The sequence below is a fragment of the Protopterus annectens genome, chromosome 1.part0, assembly GCF_019279795.1.
Source record: "Protopterus annectens isolate FY-2018-M chromosome 1.part0, PAN1.0, whole genome shotgun sequence".
NCBI lineage: Eukaryota > Metazoa > Chordata > Ceratodontiformes > Protopteridae > Protopterus > Protopterus annectens.
In genome coordinates, this window is record NC_056725.1 from 1,676,060,984 (window position 1) to 1,676,081,200 (window position 20,217).

The 20,217-nt window shown below is 43.0% G+C and overlaps 1 protein-coding gene across 4 annotated transcripts in view; it reads left to right on the plus strand.

Annotated features, from left to right (window-relative positions):
* PLA2G6 (phospholipase A2 group VI) overlaps positions 1 to 20,217 on the plus strand; it is a 1,377,288-nt gene that overhangs the window by 1,035,292 nt on the left and 321,779 nt on the right. The gene's annotated exons all lie outside the window — the stretch shown is intronic.

Consider the following 20,217-nt stretch of genomic DNA (forward strand, 5'->3'; position numbering starts at 1 on the left):
GATCCACCAATCGGGTCAGTTTCACGCTCCCTCCACTCTCTGAACCTCACTGCTTGGTTCCTCCAGTGCCAACCGTAGCCAGGCTTCCTCATTTATCTCACTCGGTTAGAGATATATTGATAGCTTCCCATAAATCTTCCACTCGAAAGATTTATTTGAGTAAGTGGAAACGCTTCTCATATTGGGCACAAGGAAAGGACATAGATCCTTTCACCGCTTCCATCCAACTAGTCCTTGATTTTCTTGCTGAACTCTTCCATGCAGGTTCATCTCCATCTACTCTTAAGGTTCAGTTGGCAGCTATTTCTAATTTTCATGTGGGCATTTCTGAATCTGCCCTAATGTCCCACAAACTTTGCAAAGCCTTTTTGAAAGGAGTTTTTCTTCTCAGACCTCCTATAAGAAATCCTCCTTCTCCTTGGGACCTAAATTTAGTTCTTGCTTCCTTGATTCTTTCCCCTTTCGAACCTGCAGCTTCATGTTCCTTGAAATTATTATCATGGAAAACTCTCTTTCTGGTGGCTATCACATCAGCTAGAAGAATTTCAGAACTTCAAGCACTCAGTTGTCGTTCTCCTTATCTTTTGTTCCATAAGGACAGAGTTTCCTTACGAACTAACCCGTCCTTTTGCCTAAGGTGGTTTCAACATCAAATCTAAACCAAAGCATTGACCTCCTATCTTTTTCCCAGAGTATTCAAATAGGTCTGAAAAAAATTACACTGCCTGGATGTTCATCGTCAATTAAGGTACTACTTGGATAGGACGAAACAATTCAGAAAATCTGATCAGCTGTTTGTTTCCTATGCGGAAAGCAGAAAGGGACTTTCAGTTTCAAAGGTATCATTATCCAGATGGCTAACATCTTTGATTTCCCTGGTATATGAAATTAGACAACAGAAATTGCCTAATAAACCTAAAGCCCATTCCACCAGAGCTTTGGCTACTTCTTTAGCCTTCCAAGACAGACTGCCTATTGACACCATTTGTGCAGCGGCTACTTGGGCTACTCCTCACACTTTTATTTCTCATTATAAGTTGGATTTAGCTTCTAGGCATAGAGCTAATTTTGGTTCCACTGTTCTCAGGAGTCTGTTCCGTTAGGCCACCCGGGACAAGGTGCTAGGGACGCGGTCCCATCCAGCAAGAATGAAGGCGAGATAGACAACTTAACATATAGAAGTTATGTTCTTACCATAACGTTCCATGTTAGTTGTCTTCTTCGCCTTCTTCTTCCCCCACCCTCCTTCCCCTGGCCTGGACAGACCTAGAGGAGTTGTGATCGTGACCTCTCTTTCTACCACCTCTTTCTTAGTCATATGCTATTATGCATATTTCTTGGTTCAGGATGTAGGTCACCCTTCTTTTTCCTGTTGTTAGAGGTGGATTCTGTTTTTACAGTTATACTGTTACTGTTATAAGCTGGGGTTAGCTTACAAACGAGATCTGAGGTAACTCTCGCCTAGCATTGTGGGATATAAGGGGAGCATCGAGCCGGTGGAACCAACTCTCGAGCTTTTAGAGTGGCGGTCGGGCCGAGGTCGGCTCCGAACCCATCCAGCAAGAAGAAGGCGAGAAGAAGACAACTAACATGGAACGTTATGGTAAGAACATAACTTCTATTTTTCATCCGCGTGCTGTACAGGGAGTATTCATTTTCCACAAAACTCTGTCTCCAGTCTTTAATAATATTCCTTTGTGCTACACCTTTGTAAGGGTCAACTCTTACAGCTGGTATGATTGCATATTTACTAATGTACGTCTTGGCTCTTTCTCATAGCCAGGTTTGGAATATGAACTAGCTGTGCCTTTTCAATTAACACATGTTGCTGAGGAACACCAGTTCAGTTGCTTCTTTGTACTTTAATAAAATTAATACAGTCTATTCCTTCCAGTGTCTGCGGTACAGAGAACATCCCAGATTTTCTCTTTGCGCTATGCCATCTAACTATGCTATTTTTTGAAATAGCTCTTATTGAGAATCCTCATACTCAGCTACCCTTTTCTTAATTTCATCCTTATATTTTTGTAGTTTTTATCAGTTCATCTGAATAGCCATTTAAAGCTTTTTATATCTTTCCAGCCTTTTATTTGAGTTGATATATTCTTTCATTGTTTGATTTATTTTAATCATTTCTGAATACACCTGAGTTGTTTTCCTCTGACTTACTGGAAGCCATCTCTTGTAACAAACCTAAAGCTTGAACTGATTTTTGTTGATTAGCTGCAGGATTCCCCCAGCCAGTATTTTCTTTGCATCTCTTTTGGTGGACTGACTTTTAGGTTCTCTAAATTTCTTCTTTGCTGCAACCCAGGCATTGTACTTACTAGCTAGTAACTGAATTTTACCCAAAATGACAATTTCACTAGCTCCCTTTTCTCAGTTTATGTTTTCATATTTTGAGAGCTGAATTTAACCTGTTTTGTTTAGTATGCAGCCATCCTGGTATTCCTCATTTTTAATGATATTAAGGACAAAAGTATATAGGCCTTGGCTTTTAGTATGTTGGTCAGAGAAGTAAATACAGAAAGAAACTTGTCCCATTACTGAGCCTGCAGGACATTACAGATCAACTTCATGCTGCCCTTGCCACCCGAACAGTGTGGGTTCTTTCTTTTCATAGAATCATAGAAGATATTTTTCCATGTAATTGTTGCAGTATTCTTTACAGAAGGGATCTTCTGCCAAGGACAGTCCAATGTCTGGCCAGTATACCAAAGCCTTTGGAATTTATAGATGTTGCCATCAATTGTATGCTTCTCGCATAAGGCATAAGTCATAAAGGTGACGTGGACACACATACTTCAGAACTTCTTTGCACTCAGTCCGAGTGCCATCACTGAACATCAGTCTGAATGTTTCATCTTCTGTGCTAGTTACCAAGCCATGTTTCAGATAAGTGCCCCATTGGGGTTTCTTCTTGTCTCTTTCTAATTTTATTTTTGTGAGTTTACATGTCACCCAGAAAGGGAAAATGTCAGTGTAGGAGGCAGATTCCCCATAAAGATTGTCACAAGCAGTGTTTGTTCTGTTTGATGATTCTCATAAAAAAATATTGGCTCAGGGTGCTGTGGCTGAGTCTTCTCGTCCTGAAGATCAACTGTTTGCAAAGAAAAAGGCCAACAAACTCTGGTCTGATTTGGCTTCTGTGTAGCCTCCCACAGACATCTCTATCAAGGGTGGTGAAAGCCCATAGGATTGTCCTGTTGTTGCTTTGGATTCCTATGCTACCACAGTGTCGGAGGCTGGCATAGATCTGACTTCTTGCACATCCTTGGAGGCTTTACAAACATCTGCTCTAGATGTTGAGAGAGAAAATCAGTTGATTGTATATGAGGGACTGAGAGGGATACCAGAGATCCTAGTTAGGATGGTGATCAGAGCTCTACCCTGGTAAATAGACTTAAATAATGGAACACCCCCTGCAACTTAAGTTGCAAAGAATCTAAAATATTGACAGAAATGTAGTGAGTCATTAAGGGAAAAAATGTAAGGAACAGCAGCTTGTAAACTGCATATAGGTGCTCTGTAAACCTTTTCAAAATATGAGCTGAAGTTGTATGCAGAGCTAACAAGGAAGCACTGCAATAACTTAAGTTTTCAGGAAATAAATTTACAGAATATAAAAAGCACTTTTGTTCTCATTTAATCAGTAGAGCATGCAAATGTAAATCGGCCTTTACTTTCATATAAAGTAGACAGATGACATATTTGCAAATACAGTTTGATTACATAATTAGGTCAAAGAAGTTCATAAAACTTGACGTTTTGGATTGCAAAAGACGAGAAAGCATCAATAAATTTCATTATTGATGTTTTCAGTATTAAGAGTTCAATAGCTCCAGGAAAGATTGCAGGGAATCCCACCAGAAGCATATTACTCAGATAATAGAATAAGTCTGTAATACTGTACCTCCCGAACAAAGGAAACCTCTATATAATAACTTTTAGCAAGATCTTCTGGACAAGAAAAGGGGATGCCATTGATGAATATAAATTTATCAGCCACAATAAATAAATTCTGGAGAAAGCCTACAGCAATAAGTTGCAGCATTAAGATTTACTTCACATGTCTGAGAATCCCAGAGCACACACTGTGCAGAGAAACTCCCAAAAGGTGCCCCAAGCAGTCAGTAATTCATTAAATTACTTTTGCACCAGAAAGTTGCATTTAGTGCTCAGATAAAACCGGAAAGTATAAAAAGCATTTAGATGTAAGTCAGGTAAATGCAGTAAGGAGATGCAATATTCAGTGCGCAAAGGAGATCAACTCTTGTCGGATAGAAGAAGTGGGAAACAGAACTGTACTGTGAACCACTGAGTTAATAAATTTCAAGTTGTCAATCCCAAGCAATGGAAAGCACTTATCAATCTGCCTGACTAGATCCTTTCTGTCAAAACAAGGACAAACATGATACAATCTGGTGATGTAAAATGCAGCCTGAACAGAATGCAAAAATGGAGGCTTGTTAATAAATAAAATCTTTTGAACTTCTAAAGAAATAAAAGCAAAAGTGCGAGTGAAAAGTTTTGTCACCCAGCCACTGCTGCAGTCTTGTTATGTAACTTTCCTGGCTATGAATGGCAGGATTTTACTCATGAGTTGTTTAATGCTTTAATGGCCTTGAGATGACCCCAAGGAGTCTCTGTTCCTGCTCCTCCCTGGTCACCTAATCCTCTTAAGAGGAGAAGAGAGCAGGAGTCCTCTTACTTGGATTTAGATTCTAGAGAAGAGACTTTGGCATACTCTTCTCAGATCCCTTCTCCTTTGGATTATGGGTCTGAGGAAGAGGATTCTATTAGTCCAGATTCTGCCTTAGAGACTCACTTTTGGGGAAACTATTTCTCGCATGATGGAATTTTTCAAATGGGACTGTTCTCAAGATTCTGATATTCGAAAGAGGTATTATAAGCTTATCCAGATGGAGTCTCCCAAACCCTCTGCTATTCCTCCAGTCTTGGCTGCCCTGTTAGATAATTTTTCAGCAGCCTGTGTTGATCGTGATTCTCAGCCTCCAGCCCCTAAAACATCTAACAGAATTTACAAGGTGCCTGACTGTACATTTTTTGTATAAATGTTCTTCTGATGATCTTTCTGTAGTGTTGGTCTCTTCTGACAAACCTTCTAAGCTTGTCTTCTACTAAATTACTTCCTTCAGATGTATGTAATAGAGCCATGAAACGTCTAGGCAAAAAGGTCGATACTGCTGCCACCTTGGCTTTTAGGGCTATCAATTCATAGGATCACAGGAGATTGCTATGCTAACAACCTCAGGGCCCTTACAAGCCTAGCCAAATTCAACCAGTGTTCCCAAGTGTGTTTGGTTCAAGCAGGCACTAAAATCAGCTCCTATTGCCCCTGTCCAAGAGGATCACAGGTGGAACCCCTGGGCTGAATTTCTCGTTACCCATCGAGTCATCCAAATTACACTTAAATAGGGCCAACGAGGGACTTTAACACGAATAGAAAGTTTTTTCCAAAGGTGGGGGCAACATCTGTGAGCCAAATCTGTCTCTCCAGCAAGTTCTGTTGATGTCACATACCAGGTTAAGGTCCTTTGAACGAGTGACTCCCTGTGCCATTTGACTTGTGAATGTGCAGCATTTCCATTAAAGCTGGATCAAAGATTGCTCTATCTGCAAGGCACAGGTCACCTCTGCCCAGTCTGTACAACACGGAGTAAAGTGACAATGGTTCTAGTCTGTCCACATAAGACAGATCTTGAAGACCCTGAATTACCTCTGTCCAAGAGGGACACAGGTGGAACCCACGGGCTGAATTTCCAGTTACCCATCGAGTCATCCAAATTACACTTAAGTAAGTCCAATGAGGGACTTTGTTTAACACAAATAGAAAGTTTGTTCCAAAGGTGGGTCAACCTGTGTGAAACAAATCTCTCCAGCAAGTTCTGTTGCTATCACAAACCAGGTTAAGGTCCTTTGAGTGAGTGACTCCGTGTGCCATTTGACTTGCGAATGTGCAGCATTTCCATTAAAGCTGGGTCAAAGATGGCTTTGTCTGCAAGGCACAGGTCGCAGTCTGTACAACACAGAGAAAAGTGACAATGGTTTTAGTCTGTCTGCATAAGACAGATCTTGAAGACCCTGAATTTTCTTTTTAAGAAATGTTTGTGGTCTCTCCAATTGTTGTAGGTGTTTGGAAAGGAACATACCAAAGGGAGCATTGTGCTCCATTATTTGCCTGTTGAGGGAAGAGTACAGGGAGGTTAGGACCTATCTTTTTCTGGAGGCAATGTCCTTACTTATGAGATGAGCAATATTAAATGCCCTTCTTACCACTGTGGAGACATGGTGATCGAAGTTAAGGTTGCTGTCGACTTGTGTGCCCAGACCTCTGCCCACTGACTGAGTGCTTAAGTTATTGCTGTTGATGTGATAGTTTGCAGGAGCATCACCCTTGCCGAAGGGGATGATAATGCATTTTGTGCATTAAATTTAAGACCATGACTTTGGCAGTAGTCGTTAGTCTGCTTAAGAACTTCTTGTAGGATGTTGACTTCGCTAGGAGTTTCAATGATCGCTCCCAGTTTGTAGTCATCAGCAAACTTTGTCAGCCACAGTCCTTTAGTTTTCGCCTGTACTTCAGAGAAGTTGATTCCAAACAGTAGGGGCCCCAGAACTGATCCCTGTAGAACACCACAGTCATATGACCAGGTATGTTTTAGCCCTTCTTTCTCAAGTCTTTCAGGCAATTTCTGACATTCTTGTTTCAGAAGGGAAGGTCATGGCCTTTTCTTTATTGGGTACTACCGCTGAAGTGGCATGTCACTCTTCTTCTTCTTCTTTCGGCTGCTCCCGTCACGGGTCGCCACAGCAGATTAACTGTTTCCATTTCTTCCTGTCCTCTGCATCTTGCTGTGTCACACCAACCACCCACATGTCCTCTCTCACCACATCCATAAACCTTATCTTAGGCCTTCCTCTTTTCCTGTTACCTGGCAGCTTCATCCTTAGCATCTTTTTCCTAATATACTCTGCATCCCTCCTCAGCACATGTCCAAACCAATATAATCTTGCCTCTGGCTTTGTCTCCAAACCTTCCAACCTGGGATGACCCTCTAATTAATATACTTATTCCTAATCCTGTCCATCCTCGTCACACCTAGTGCAAATCTTAACATCTTCAACTCTGCCACGTCAAGCTCTGACTCCTGCCTTTTTGTTAACACCACTGTCTCCAACCCATATAACATAGCTGGTCTCACTACCCTCTTGTAGACCTTCCCTTTCACTCTTACTGGTACTCTGTTACAAATCACTCCTGACAGTCTTCTCCACCCACTCCATCCTGCCTGTACTCTCTTCTTCACCTCTCTTCCACACTCACCATTACTCTGAACTGTGATCCCAAGTATTTAAACTCATCCACCTTCGCAACCTCTACTCCCTGCATCCTCACCATTCCTCTATCCTCCCTCTCATTCACACGCATATATTCTGTCTTAATCCTGCTGACCTTCATCCCTCTTTTCTCTAGAGCATATCTCCACCTCACTACAGATCACAGTGTCATCTGCAAACATCAAAGTCCACGGGGACTCCTGTCTGATCTCGTCTGTCAACCTGTTCATCACCATTACAAATAAGAAAGGGCTCAGAGCTGAACCTTGATGTAATCCCACCTCCACCTTAAACGCATCTGTCACTCACACTGCAGACCTCACTGCTGTCACACTACCCTCGTACATATCCTGTACCACTCTTACATACTTCTCTGACACTCCCGACTTCCTCATACAATGCCACAACTCCTCTCTAGGCACCCTGTCATATGCTTTCTCTAAATCCACAAAGACACAATGCAACTCCTTCTGACATTCTCTGTACTTCTCCATCAACACTCTCAAAACAAACATCACATCTGTAGTGCTCTTTCCTGGCATAAAACCATACTGCTGATCACTAATCATCACCTCCCTTCTTAACCTAGCTTCCACTACTCTTTCCCATACCTTCATGCTGTGACTGATCAATTTAATCCCTCTGTAGTTACTACAGCTCTGCACATCACCCTTATTCTTAAAAATCGGTGCCAAAACACTTTTTCTCTATTCCTCAGGCATCTTCTCACTTTCCAAGATTTCATTAAACAATCTAGTTAAAAACTCCACTGCCATTTCACCTAAACACCTCCATGCTTCCACAGGTATGTCATCTGGACCAACAGCCTTTCCGTTCTTCATCCTCTTCATAGCTATCCTTACTTCCTCCTTGCTAATCCACTGCACTTCATGATTCACTATCTGCACATCATCCGACATTCTCTCCCTCTCATTCTCTTCATTCATCAGCCCCTCAAAGTACTCTTTCCATCTGCTCAATACACTCTCCTCGCTTGTGAGTATGTTTCCCTCATTATCCTTTATCACCCTTACCTGCTGCACATCTTTACTAGCTCAGTCCCTCTGTCTAGCCAATCGGTACAGGTCCTTTTCTCCCTCCTTAGTGTCCAGCCTTTTATACAACTTGTCATACACCTTATCCTTAGCCTTTGCCACCTCTCTCTTTGCCATGCACCTCATCTCCTTATACTCTTGTCTACTTTCTTCATCTCTCTGACAATCCCACTTCTTCTTCACCAACCTCTTTCTCTGTATACTCTCCTGTACTTCTTCATTCCACTGATGTCAATTTTCATCATTGCTCAACATATGGGGCTCGGATCCTGCTCAGCCATTACACCAGCTCACATCCACCAGTAAACTGTCAAGCTCCTTCCTACCCATAATGCACTATGCCTAACATCCCTTAGATCTCGTTTGCCACTTTCGCAACCCAACATGGTTAACTACTGCTCTCGAGTGATCGTATTAAGATAAGTGATTTTTTATAAACTTTAATCACTCTCCCTTGGTAAAGCTCTTTCTGTTTAACACTGTACTATATTCCATAAGAGTTGTTGCTACTCTTCTTCACTTTTATTATTCTTTATGCACTTGCTAGTGTATTCTTGCTACCATTGTTGGTAGGCTTTTCCTACTCCACTTATTTTTTTCCTGATAAAGGGTATTGTATCCCCCCTTCTTTCTATTCTTAAAAAAAAAAAAAAAAAAAAAGCGCTAGCCTTTTTCTCTGCCTTTTCCTTTCTCTAGTGGTAGTATTTTGTATGTTTCTGTCTGCATAGTAAAGATAGATATTTTGGGCTTTCTACTAATATGTGGTTGTTTAAAGTTTCATCTTTAACAATGTCTGATGAAGGCTTTAAAAAATGTGGGCACAAGATGCCGTTTGCAGATGCCCGCTCTTTGTGTGTGTACTGTCAAAGCCCTGACTGCCTAGACAAGGAATGTGATATTTGGAATGGGTTCAACCCCAGAGATGTGACAGAAAGAAGAAACAATATTAAAAGGTTTATTGCCAACTCCTTTTTCTCAGGCCATCACTGAAGTTCAGTCTCACAAGTCAAAATCCAAGGCCCTTCAAAAAGGTCCTAATATTCAGAATCCATGGCTTCACTTTCATCGGAACCAAAGAAAAGGAAATCAAAATTGGATCCGACATCTTCTGGGATCTGGCCATCCTCGGATCCGATCAGATATCTGGCAAGTCCTACCTCCTTCAATCCGACAAAATGCACTATGGATCTGAAGTTCTCACATCCTAAGCCATTGCCTCATACTGGAATATTCTCCATCTGTGGATCCGGTACCATCCAGGGTGCCCTCCTCTTTTCTGGAGCGGTATCCTAAGTCTCCTTTGGTTGTGTCCTCTTGTTCCTCCAGAGGTCTCACTGAGGCAGATGTGGAAAGGATGATGAGGAGATTATTCATGGAGCAATTTCAGAAGGAGATCTTCATGGTTCCTACTCCCTTGGGTCACGAGGTCAGGAGCACTGTCCATATACTACTCCTCCAATAACAACTCCTCCTCTGACCCAACATGTGGTGTTGAAGTCCTTGGACTTGACTGTTCCGGGCCATTTTGTGTTGGATCCAGAGACAGCTTTGTCTTCAGATCCGACTATTACTCTGCATCAGCCCTGACATCTTCAGATCCAAATGACTGTCGGATATGAGGGGATAGAATCAACTCCCAAGTTTTTGGGAGCTGTCTCTTCCTCTCAGAGCTTTGGTGTTGGACAGCTTAGCTCTGGCTTCCGCCTTGGGCAGATGGCTGTCAGAGCGGAGGGAGGTGGCGGGCCAGAAACTCACTTTCTCAGCTCCATTGGCTTCCTTCTGTCCTGAGCGGTCCACTTTCAAGGTTGTGAAGATAGTTTTCACTGCTCTGGCAGGACAGGTGAGTCCTTCCCCTTAAGGATCCACCCTTGACATCTCAGCTGATTTTGCACTGTGATCCTCAGTGTTCTACTCCCTGGGGACAGCCAGCCCAAAAGTTCAAGACCACCCAGCCAGGAATGGTCATCCCTTCTAATACTTCTCCAGATCATCCCAGTGAAGACGTCCCTAGGAAGAGGACTTTTGCAAGAGGAGGCACTTGGACTCCCCCCAGGAGTCCACTGCTGAGGATACTGACTTTGATCAGGGAGAAGGGTCTCCCAAATCACCACTCAATAACGTCTCATTTGGAGACATCCTTGAAATCCTTAAACAGAAGGGTGGTTGTTCTGTCCAAAACCCAACTCCTGAGGAGTCAGTATTTCCAGAAGCATTTCGAACTGGCCCGTCTACCTCCTGGAAAAGGAGTACAAATTGATGCAATGGTCATGGCGGCAGCTACAAAAAAGGAACTTGCGGAATAGAGTTCCACTGTTCATCCCCCCAACAGAGAATATAGGGTACTGGACATATTTGGGAAGCAAGTTTATGCTTCAGCTTCTTTTGATCTCTGATCACTGAACTACCTGGCACGCTTTATGAGACTGCAAAGGGACTCGATTAAGAAACTTTCAACCTCCCTTACAAGGACCACTACTGGAGAGGCTCACTTCTGTAGCTTCACAGTTGGCTAACCTTCAATCTGTTGAAAATTTGTTCATGAATCTAATCTCTCATATATCAGAAGACGCCTGTAGGGCCGCTGGTTCATGTATTTCCATCAGGAGGCATGCCTGTATGCACTTGTGTGATTTTGGCAGAGCCGTTCATAGGTGTGTACTAGGCTAATGGCCCTAGAACCTTTACAAGCCTAGCCCATAGGATTACCCTGGCATCGTGCCACCCGACCTTAGTTCCCAGTGCCTCTGTCTAGTAGAGCCACTGGAGTGATCCCCAGGGTGAATTTTCTATTTCCCATCCACTCATCAAGATTTTATTGAAGAGGTCCAGTGTGATGTTTATGTTCCATAGCATGGGCAGTCTCTGGGTTATAAACCTGTCCCTCCAGCATGTTCTGTTGATTGTGGTAATGAGGTAGAAGTATCTGGAGTATGTGGTGCGGAGGGATTGGGATTTCTTTAGATGTAGCATTTCTAACAAAGCTGGGTCAGACATGGCTTTGTAAGTTGAGCAGAGATCGCTCCTAAGTAGGCGATATGAGATGGAGAATAGTTGTAGTTTTTTGAGTCTGTCCATATAGGGCAAGTGTTTAAAGCCTAGGATCCTCTTTGTGAGGTACTTTTGCGGCCTCTCCAGTTGTTGCAGGTGTCTAGTGAGGTACATGCCAAATGGGGCATTGTACTCGATTGGCCTAATGAGAGAAGAGTAGAGGGAGACAATGATCTTTTTCTTCCTGGATGCAAAACCCGTAGTAATGAGATGTGCCACACAGAAGGACTTTCTGACTACAGTGGGAAAGTGGTGGTCAAAAGAGGTTGCGGCAACCTGTGTTCCCAGATCTCTAATGACGCCTTCTGTGTTCAGTGGACTACCATCGATGTGGTAATTTATGGGAACCGGGTTTTTCCCAAAGGGGTTGACGACACATTTTTTGGCACTGAGCTTAAGGCCATGGTTCTGACACCAGTCGTTGGTCTCAGTGAGGCCTTTCTGTAGGATGTCAGCATCACTTGGGGAGTTAATAATAGCTCCCAACTTGCAATCGTCTGCGAACTTTATCAGCCAGAGTCCCTTCATGTTGGCCTGGTCTTCAGAGAAGTAGATACCAAAGTGGAGAGGACCCAGAACCAAACCCTGTGGGACTCCACTCATGACTGGTCAGTCTGACTTGGTGTCAGCTACTTTCACACTGTGAGTTCTGTCTGTGAGCCAGTGTGCAACCCACCTAATGATATAGGGGTTGATGCCTAGCTTAGTGAGTTTTTCTATGATTCCTGAGTGAGGAATGGTATCAAAGGCCTTGGCCAGATCAAGGTAGGCTGTATGAACCACCTTGCCTTCATCCACAGCTCAGGTGACTTGACTCAAAGAAGTCGACCAGGTTGAGCAGGCATATGATCTACCCTTCACAAAACCAAACCTTGTGGGGTCCAGAGTTTGGAGATTCCCTATATCCTTGTTTATTAGGTCCATGATGATGCATTCATTAGCTATGCATATCAGACTTGTCAGGCTAATGAGGCAATAGTTCCCAGGGTCTGTAATCACTCCTCCTTTGTGGAGATGTCAGGCTAGTGGGGCGATAGTTCTCAGGGTCTGTAATCGCTCCTCCTTTGTAGACAGGGATGACTGCAGCAGTGCGCCATTCGGTAGGGACAAAGCCTGAGGTGAGGCTGTGGATGAACAGGAGGGCACACAGGTGAGGTGCCAGTTCACTCTGTAGTTCATGTAGAACACAGCCAGGGATATTGTCAGGTCCCATAGAAGTTGTGTATTCTTGGCCTTGTACAATGCCATTTTAACCTGTGCAGCAGTAATACTGGGTGCCTGTTAATCTGCTGGTATTGTGATTGGTCCTTTGGGGGGAGAGAGGGGTAAAGTTGGCACTGAGTCTGTCGGCCAGTATATTGGCAATATCTGTTAGTTCGGTATAGGAGGTACCATTGTGCAGTAGCTCAGAGCAAATCTGGGTATTGCCGTGGAGATTCTTTACATAACTATAGAAGGCCTTGTGGTTGTCTTTACTATCTGCTGCAATCCTGTTTTCATAGCTAGCTTTAGAGGATTTGATGAGGGATCTCAATTTTTTGTTGAGGCTGATAAGGGAGTTTTTCCAGTCTTGGGACTTCACCTTATTTAACATCAGTTTCCTCCTTCTGTTGTAGAGTTTGTTTATGGCAGGGGACCACCAGATTGGGTTCCTTTTTTTGGAGGAGAGTGTCTTGCTTCTGTTGGGTATGGCGAGATCCATGCATTTGAGTACGTGTTCATACAGTGCATTGGTGTATGATTCGGCAGTCATGCAACTATTCTCCATTTGCATGGGTGCCCTGAAGTTTGCCACCTCTGATTTTAGGAGCCCAAAGTTAGCTTAGGAGAAGTTTTTCATGGTGGTTACCTTTGCAGAGGGGTGGGAGGGATGTGCATTTCCAAGGTGATCAGTATGTGGTCAGATATAACCAGAGAGGAGTTGACTATTGGTGTAGAAGAAGTCACCCATGTTAGTAATGACCAGGTCAAGGATGTTGCTACCTCTAATGGGGGTAAGAACGAGCTGGTCCAGGGCATTGGAATTAATGAATTCCAGGAAACATTGGGCAAGTGTATTAGCACGAGTAGTTTTCCCTATTAATGGAGGTAGTTGAAGTTGCCCAGTGTAAGAGTATTAGGTTGGACCCTAATATTCTCCAGGGTGCTTAGGAATGTAGAGTGTGAGTCTTGGATATGGTTGGAGACCTATAGCAGACTATGACCTGAAGGCAGTCTTACCCTATGTTAGCTGCACCTGAAGCATCTCTGATGCCTTATGTTGGGCTACCAGTCTGAAGGTGTGCACATCCTTTATGAATATGGAAAGACCACCGCTTTTGGAGATTCAGTCCAAGTTATGGGTCCGAAAGGTGTGAAATGAGTTCTAGCCTGGTCGTACAGAGGTGCTTTCTGCTGCTTTAAACCAGGTCTCTGTTACAGCACAAATGTCAATTTCTCCACTTTGAGGAGTGCTTCGAGCGAGTGCATTTTGAGATTTAGACTTCTAACGTTGAGCAGCATGACCCTCAGATTACATTTGTTTGTAGCTGTTATAGTGGTAATTTGGTCTTTGGAACACCACCTGAAAAAGGCACTATAGGGGTGGCAAGAGCCTTGGCCAATATCCGGAAGCCCAGGGGTGACAGATGCAGGCCATCTCTGGCAAAGCATCAAGGTCTGTCAGTCATGTCATCTCAGACAGTCAGATACTGGATCCCCGTAGAATGATACCAGAAACTTAACCATTTGTTGAAATCAGTCATTTTCTGCTTGTACTGTGGTATCATTCTGGGTGATGGTAGGATGCTGCTCAGGGCTAGGGTCATACCCGCCTGGGCTACATAATCCGAGATCTACTTCATGTCTCTCTTCATGTAGTCCAGGGAGGTACGTCTCCAGTCATTCACAGCCACATGTGCAATGACAGAGAGTCATATTTGTACCTGTTGTTAAGGGACCTGAGTGCATGCATTATGTGGCAGATCCTGGCATCTGACTGTTACTTTCTCCTTATTCAACCTAGTGAGTGGTACATCAGTGTGCCTCACCGTCGGGTCACCTATGTGACTAGTGTGTTGGGCATGCTGTTTTTCCTTAGGGGCTTTGGTTGAGTGGCACACTGTTTAGGAGAGTTATGTGTCTCATGATTAGTGTTGTGTGTGGTGTGTTTCTGCCTTGGAGGTCTCTCTTGTTTGGGTAGATTTTAATTGAGAGCCTCCACAAAGGTGGGTGTGTGGTTTGTGTTTTAATGTGAAGGCAGTGCTGGTGTGTTCTGGAGGGCTATGTGTTCCATGTGGTGTGGTGCAAGTGCTGACCTTCTCCTCTTGACCAGCTATTCCGGTCTTGGCTGGAGAGTGTGTGGCTTCCAATTTGGATATATAAGTGCATCTCTCGCAAGTCTGAGTGTTGGGAGGTAAGAGGAGAGGTTTGTCACTGTACATGAGGCAGTTGCTATATTGCCTCAGGATGCCCAAGTTCAATAGGTTAATAGGAAAAAACACAGGGAACTGACCTTTAGACATGCCTGGAGGAGTGGGCATTAATAAGTACTGGAGCTGTTTCCTTGTAGAACATTTAGTGCTGGTAGCACTTTGTGTGCTGCAATAATTGCTGCAAAAAGTCTGGTAAGGTGCTAGACTGATAAGCTAGTAAAAGTGCAGGAGAGGAGAGAACTAGCAGATCTAAGGGAAAAAAATGAAGAGCAGACTTTGGCACCGTTCAGAAGCTTACAAACAGTCCTGGATACAGCAAATCTGTATCTGGACTAGACTGGTTACATGAAAGGTGTGAAACAAGTGCAAATGCAGGCTTTTAATCCAGAAAGCTGAAAGAGATGGAAAAACTTCCCAAAAGGCCAATAAACTACAATTTCTCATCCAGAAACCACTCCTCTTGTGATAGATAGGCTACCTAATGCTTACAACTCCCACTTTTAAGCTAGAAGGCTTCCCTCCAACACAGAAAGGCTTGGGGGGGGGGGCTCAGAAGCTTACAAACAGTCCTGGATACAGCAGATCTGTATCTGGAGTAGATTAGTTACAGGAAAGGCAGGAAACAAGCTTAGAATTTTTTTTTTACAGAAAAGCAGCTAAAACAGCACTAAAAACAATTCAAGTGCAGTGCATGCTAGCATACTTGCATGTGTAGCAATATTAAAGCAAATACAGTTTAAATAAATGCAGTTTATTCAAACTGTATTCTGAACTGAATTCAGTTATTGCTTTATTAAACTCTGAACAGTTAAAAAGTGCCCAAAACTATACTTATCAGCTGAGAAGCACACTCAGTCAGAGCACAAGGAGATTTCCAGCAAAGTGTTTAAGTAAAGTGGAAAGGGAGAAAGGAGGAACAGAAGATAATTGGTTAAGAACCCAAGTGAGTTGGCTTTCTCAAATGTCCTTTCTGTATTAGGTAGAGTGAGCTAATGACACTGGATTGGAAGGATTGTCGGAGATCATATTTACATTAGGGGCAGGCAAGTGCACACCCGCCAAGTATAAGAACAAGACACCAATAGGGAGGGTGGATGGGAAAATATTACAGCTAGTAGCTACAGTATTCGGCAGAAATGTTTATCACAGCAGAAAAATGGCCATTAAATGAAAGTTTTAAACAGATAAAGGAGCAAGGAGACTCTAGAGAATGTTTTTATCTGCAAACAAATCAGTTATATGATACACTCCTTGGCAGGAAATCAGTACAAACAGATATTTATCAAATGGAGAAAATTTGCAGTTAACACCTTACACACAGTGCTCTATGTTCTCTATCAGCAGAAGATGGCTGCCAGAAACACAAGAAACTCAACAAACAAAACAACCAGGCCTGGAAAACAGCAGGCCTGTATCCAGACTATGCTACCTAACAATGAAAAGTACAGTTAAAACAGTATAAAACAGTACACAAATGCAGTGAAACAGTAAAAAAAGCTTTATAACACTGCAAAATCTAGTCAGTTAGCTGTTTAGCACAATTATATGCATTAAAAAATGCAATTCAATGGAAAAAATGTAAGAAATAACGTATCCTGCTCTAGGAGACTTAGGAAATTTCTGCTTTGTCAAAGTGATGAATCACCTTTCATCAATGTTCTTTTTGATGGTGGTACTTTGTTTGGTCCCACAGTGAAAGACACACTGTCTAGATGTGAGAAAGATGGAAAGATCCTGTCTGCAGTAGGCATATGTTTTTGTCCCCTCAGTGAACCTCTTCCAGGAATCATTGTGGAGGTCGAAAGATGTGGTTCAGGAAGACTCAGTGTCCTTTCCAGGACACATGTTGAGATAATCCCCCCCCCCCAAGCAGAGGGGGAGCAGTAATGACAGAAGATGCACCCGTGGCAGAGGAGGCCCAGAAAACTGAGGGTCTAGAGATACATTTTCCGATAGACCCTTTCAGCACTCCTGAAGGGAGCCCTGATTGTCTTCCTCTGGAGGCAGTCAGTCAGTAGTCTTTTATCTTTGCACCAGGAACCTGGCTAAACATAAAAAGAAATTATGTACTTCTATAATGTTCCACCTGTGTTGTCCATCTTCATTTATTCTTGACACATGGGTACAGTTCCGATATCGGAACAGACTCAGCCATTACTACAGGTTGTGCAGGCCAAAAACTCTAGACCTTCATCCTTGTCCACAATCCCCCTACACCAGTTACCTCAGATCGAGTTTGCAAATTAGGTACACTGTGGAAACATTAATGGAAACCATATGTGCCATAATCACTATGAAAGTGTCCATTCCACCAAAAAAATCACTAAAGGCTGGGGAATGAAGGGAGGGCAGTCAAGGATAAATGAAGATGTACAACACAGATGGAACATTATGATAAGTACATAACGTCTTTACTTCATGTTGTCAATCTTCATTTTATCTTTAACACATGTGACATTGTCCTCAGCTACCTTAGATCTTTAGATCTTGGGTGGACTCATGAAAGGAAATTCAGGAGAACCATTGAACCAAAGGGATGCTGTTCCTCTAGAGACAACATCCAATTTGTAATGAGTAATAAAGGTATGGGGAAAAGCCCAAGTAGCTGCTGCATATGTATCATCCGTTGAAGCTCTAGATTGAAACACTGCTGAGGTAGCAACAGATCTTGTAGAATTTGCCTACACAGGAATTTGGCAGGGCAGTGTTATTTTTGTTATTTGTGCCTTCACAGGTATTTGGCAGGGCAGTGTTATTTTTGTTATAAGTAAAAGAAATGCAGTCCGTGAGCCATGTGGTTAATGTCACTTTGCTAACAGGTTTACCAAGATTAGTACTTGAAAAGGGCACAAAATGCTGATGTGAAGGTAAAGGTGTAATTGCCTGTGAACATCTAGCAAATGTAAAAGGTATTCACTTCTGTTTTAACAGTTTGGAAAGAATACCGGCAAATCAATAGACTGATATTGGACTGTGACACCACTTTAGGTAGAAAGGTGGGATTGTGTTCGTAAGGTAACTCTATCTTTGTGAAAAGTCAAGTAAGGTGGTTGCAAGATACCGCCTGAATTTCTGAAATTCTTCTAGCAGAGGTTATAGCCACTAAAAACAATGTTTTCCAGGACAAAACTGTAAATCACAGTCTGCACATTGTTCAAAGGGGAGGACGTGTGATGGTTTGCAACACTAGGCTTAGGTCCTAAGGAGGAGTCGGGTCTTTGAAAGGAGGGGTTTAGCAGTAGTGTCCCTCTTAAAAAGGTCTTACAAAACATATGAAAAGCCAAGGAATGGTCTCCAAAACCATCATGGAAGTTTGAAATTGCTGCTAATTAAATCCTGTGGTAGAATGGGAAGCTTCTGCATTGAAAAGAGAAGCCAAGAAGTCTAAAATATTTTCGATAGAAGCAGAGAATGGATCAATATCTTTTTCAGATGCCCAAAAGGTAAATCTCTTCCATTTGCTAACATATAGTCTTTGGGTGGAAGGCCTGTGAGATGCTAAGAGAATTTTCCATACTGAGGAAGAAAGTTTAAGACATCTGGCAACTAGTGGGACCGGAGGAACCATGTCAGATTGAGGTTCAGAACTTCTGGATGGACTAGTCTGCCTGGATGTGACAGAAGATCTGGAGCTGTGTCCAGAATCCAGTTGAATCAGATAAGGCCAAATAAGATCTGGAGCTGGGTCCAGAATCCAATTGAATCAGATAAGGCCAAATAAGGGGGAACTATATCTGCCAAGGCCAATAAGGTACAATGAAGATTACTTTGCTCTTCAGCCTGAGTGGTTTCTGTTAAAAGTTTGGAAATAGAGTTATCAGGGGAAACTCATATAGTAGTCCGAGAAGCCAGTTGTGAAGAAGAACATCTGTGGATGACTTCCCCAGGAGGGGGGGACTAGGGAATAGTAGCTACTACACTTGTTTAGGGGAGAGGTGAACAGGTTGCAGCAAGGCTGGCCCATTGATGGGAAATCCTTTCCACCACTGTTGGATTGAAAGACCACTCATGAGGCTGAAGTATACATCTGCTCAGTTTGTCTGCCATCACATTGGAACTCCCCAAAATATGCATCGCTATCAGAAAGTGGTTGGAAGAGATCACCCACTGCCACACTCTGAGAGCTTCTGGACAAAGGGGTTAAGACTTCTTCCCTCCCTGTTTGTTGATGTACCAAACTGCTGACATATTGTATGTTTGGATTGCAATTGTTCCCAGAGGAAGAGCTGACTTGAAAGGCTTGCAATGCTAAAAGCATTGCTGTTAGTTCCAGAATACTGATATGTAGATTGGTCTCTAAGGGCGACCAAGTGCCTTGGACAGTCTTGCCCAGAAAATGCCCCCCACCCCGTCTGGGAGGCACCCGTAGTCACTATGGCCTTGGGCTCCGGGAGGATGAAGGGACAGTCCAGGAGGATTTCTTTGGAATGGATCCACCAAGCTAGATCCTTCCTGCAAAGATTGGTAATTAGAATCTCATCTGACATGGGTTGGTATAGCAAAAACCATTTGGATGCCAGTATCCATTGTAGAATTCTCATGTGACATCTGGCTAGGGTAGACATGTCCAACCTGGGCCCGTGGAGCTCTTCCATGCGGCCCTCAACCTCTAACTGCAACATCGATGTATGCATGCCGCAAAACACTTTTTTTGTTTTGTGTTTTTTGCTCCCGTGACCTGTAACGCTAATGTCGGTGTGCGCATGTGCCAAAGCACCCTTCTAGTTTTGTTTTTGAGCCAAAAAAGGGTAGGTGTGTTTACGCCATTATTTTGCACCGAACAATTAGTGTGTGTGTTCTCGCTGAAGAGGGACTCATGTATGGATTTGCCGCTGTTGCCTTTGAAAGGGACAGCAATTACCTGTGTTAATAGGTAAGTATGGAGTGAGTGAGTGCATGCATGAAAGCAGAATTCTGTGTGTGAAAGTAGAAGAAGAGTGTGTGTGTGTGTGTGTGTGTGTGTGTGTGTGTGTGTGTATGTGTGCATGACAGAGAGAGACGCATGCACAAAGAAGCTAACAATGATCAGTCTTCCTACTGAACACAAACAAGTTAGCTCACAAATATATCATACATTAAGAGTATACTTTCATTAAATTGCGGCTTTCCTGACAGGGAGAGTGTTGTATTGAACATGAACTCATACCTCTTAACTGTATGGATTTTCAAATAATGTCTGTATTTTTGCCTCATCTTCCAATTTGTGTCTTTTGCTTAGGAAATAAATGTAGTCATCCTATTTAATGCAGTTCCACGGAGTAAGAATGAGACATCAGCCTAGGGTTAATGGGTCAGTAGTGCACTGACTATGTGGGACTGTAGCATATAAAGTTGTATTG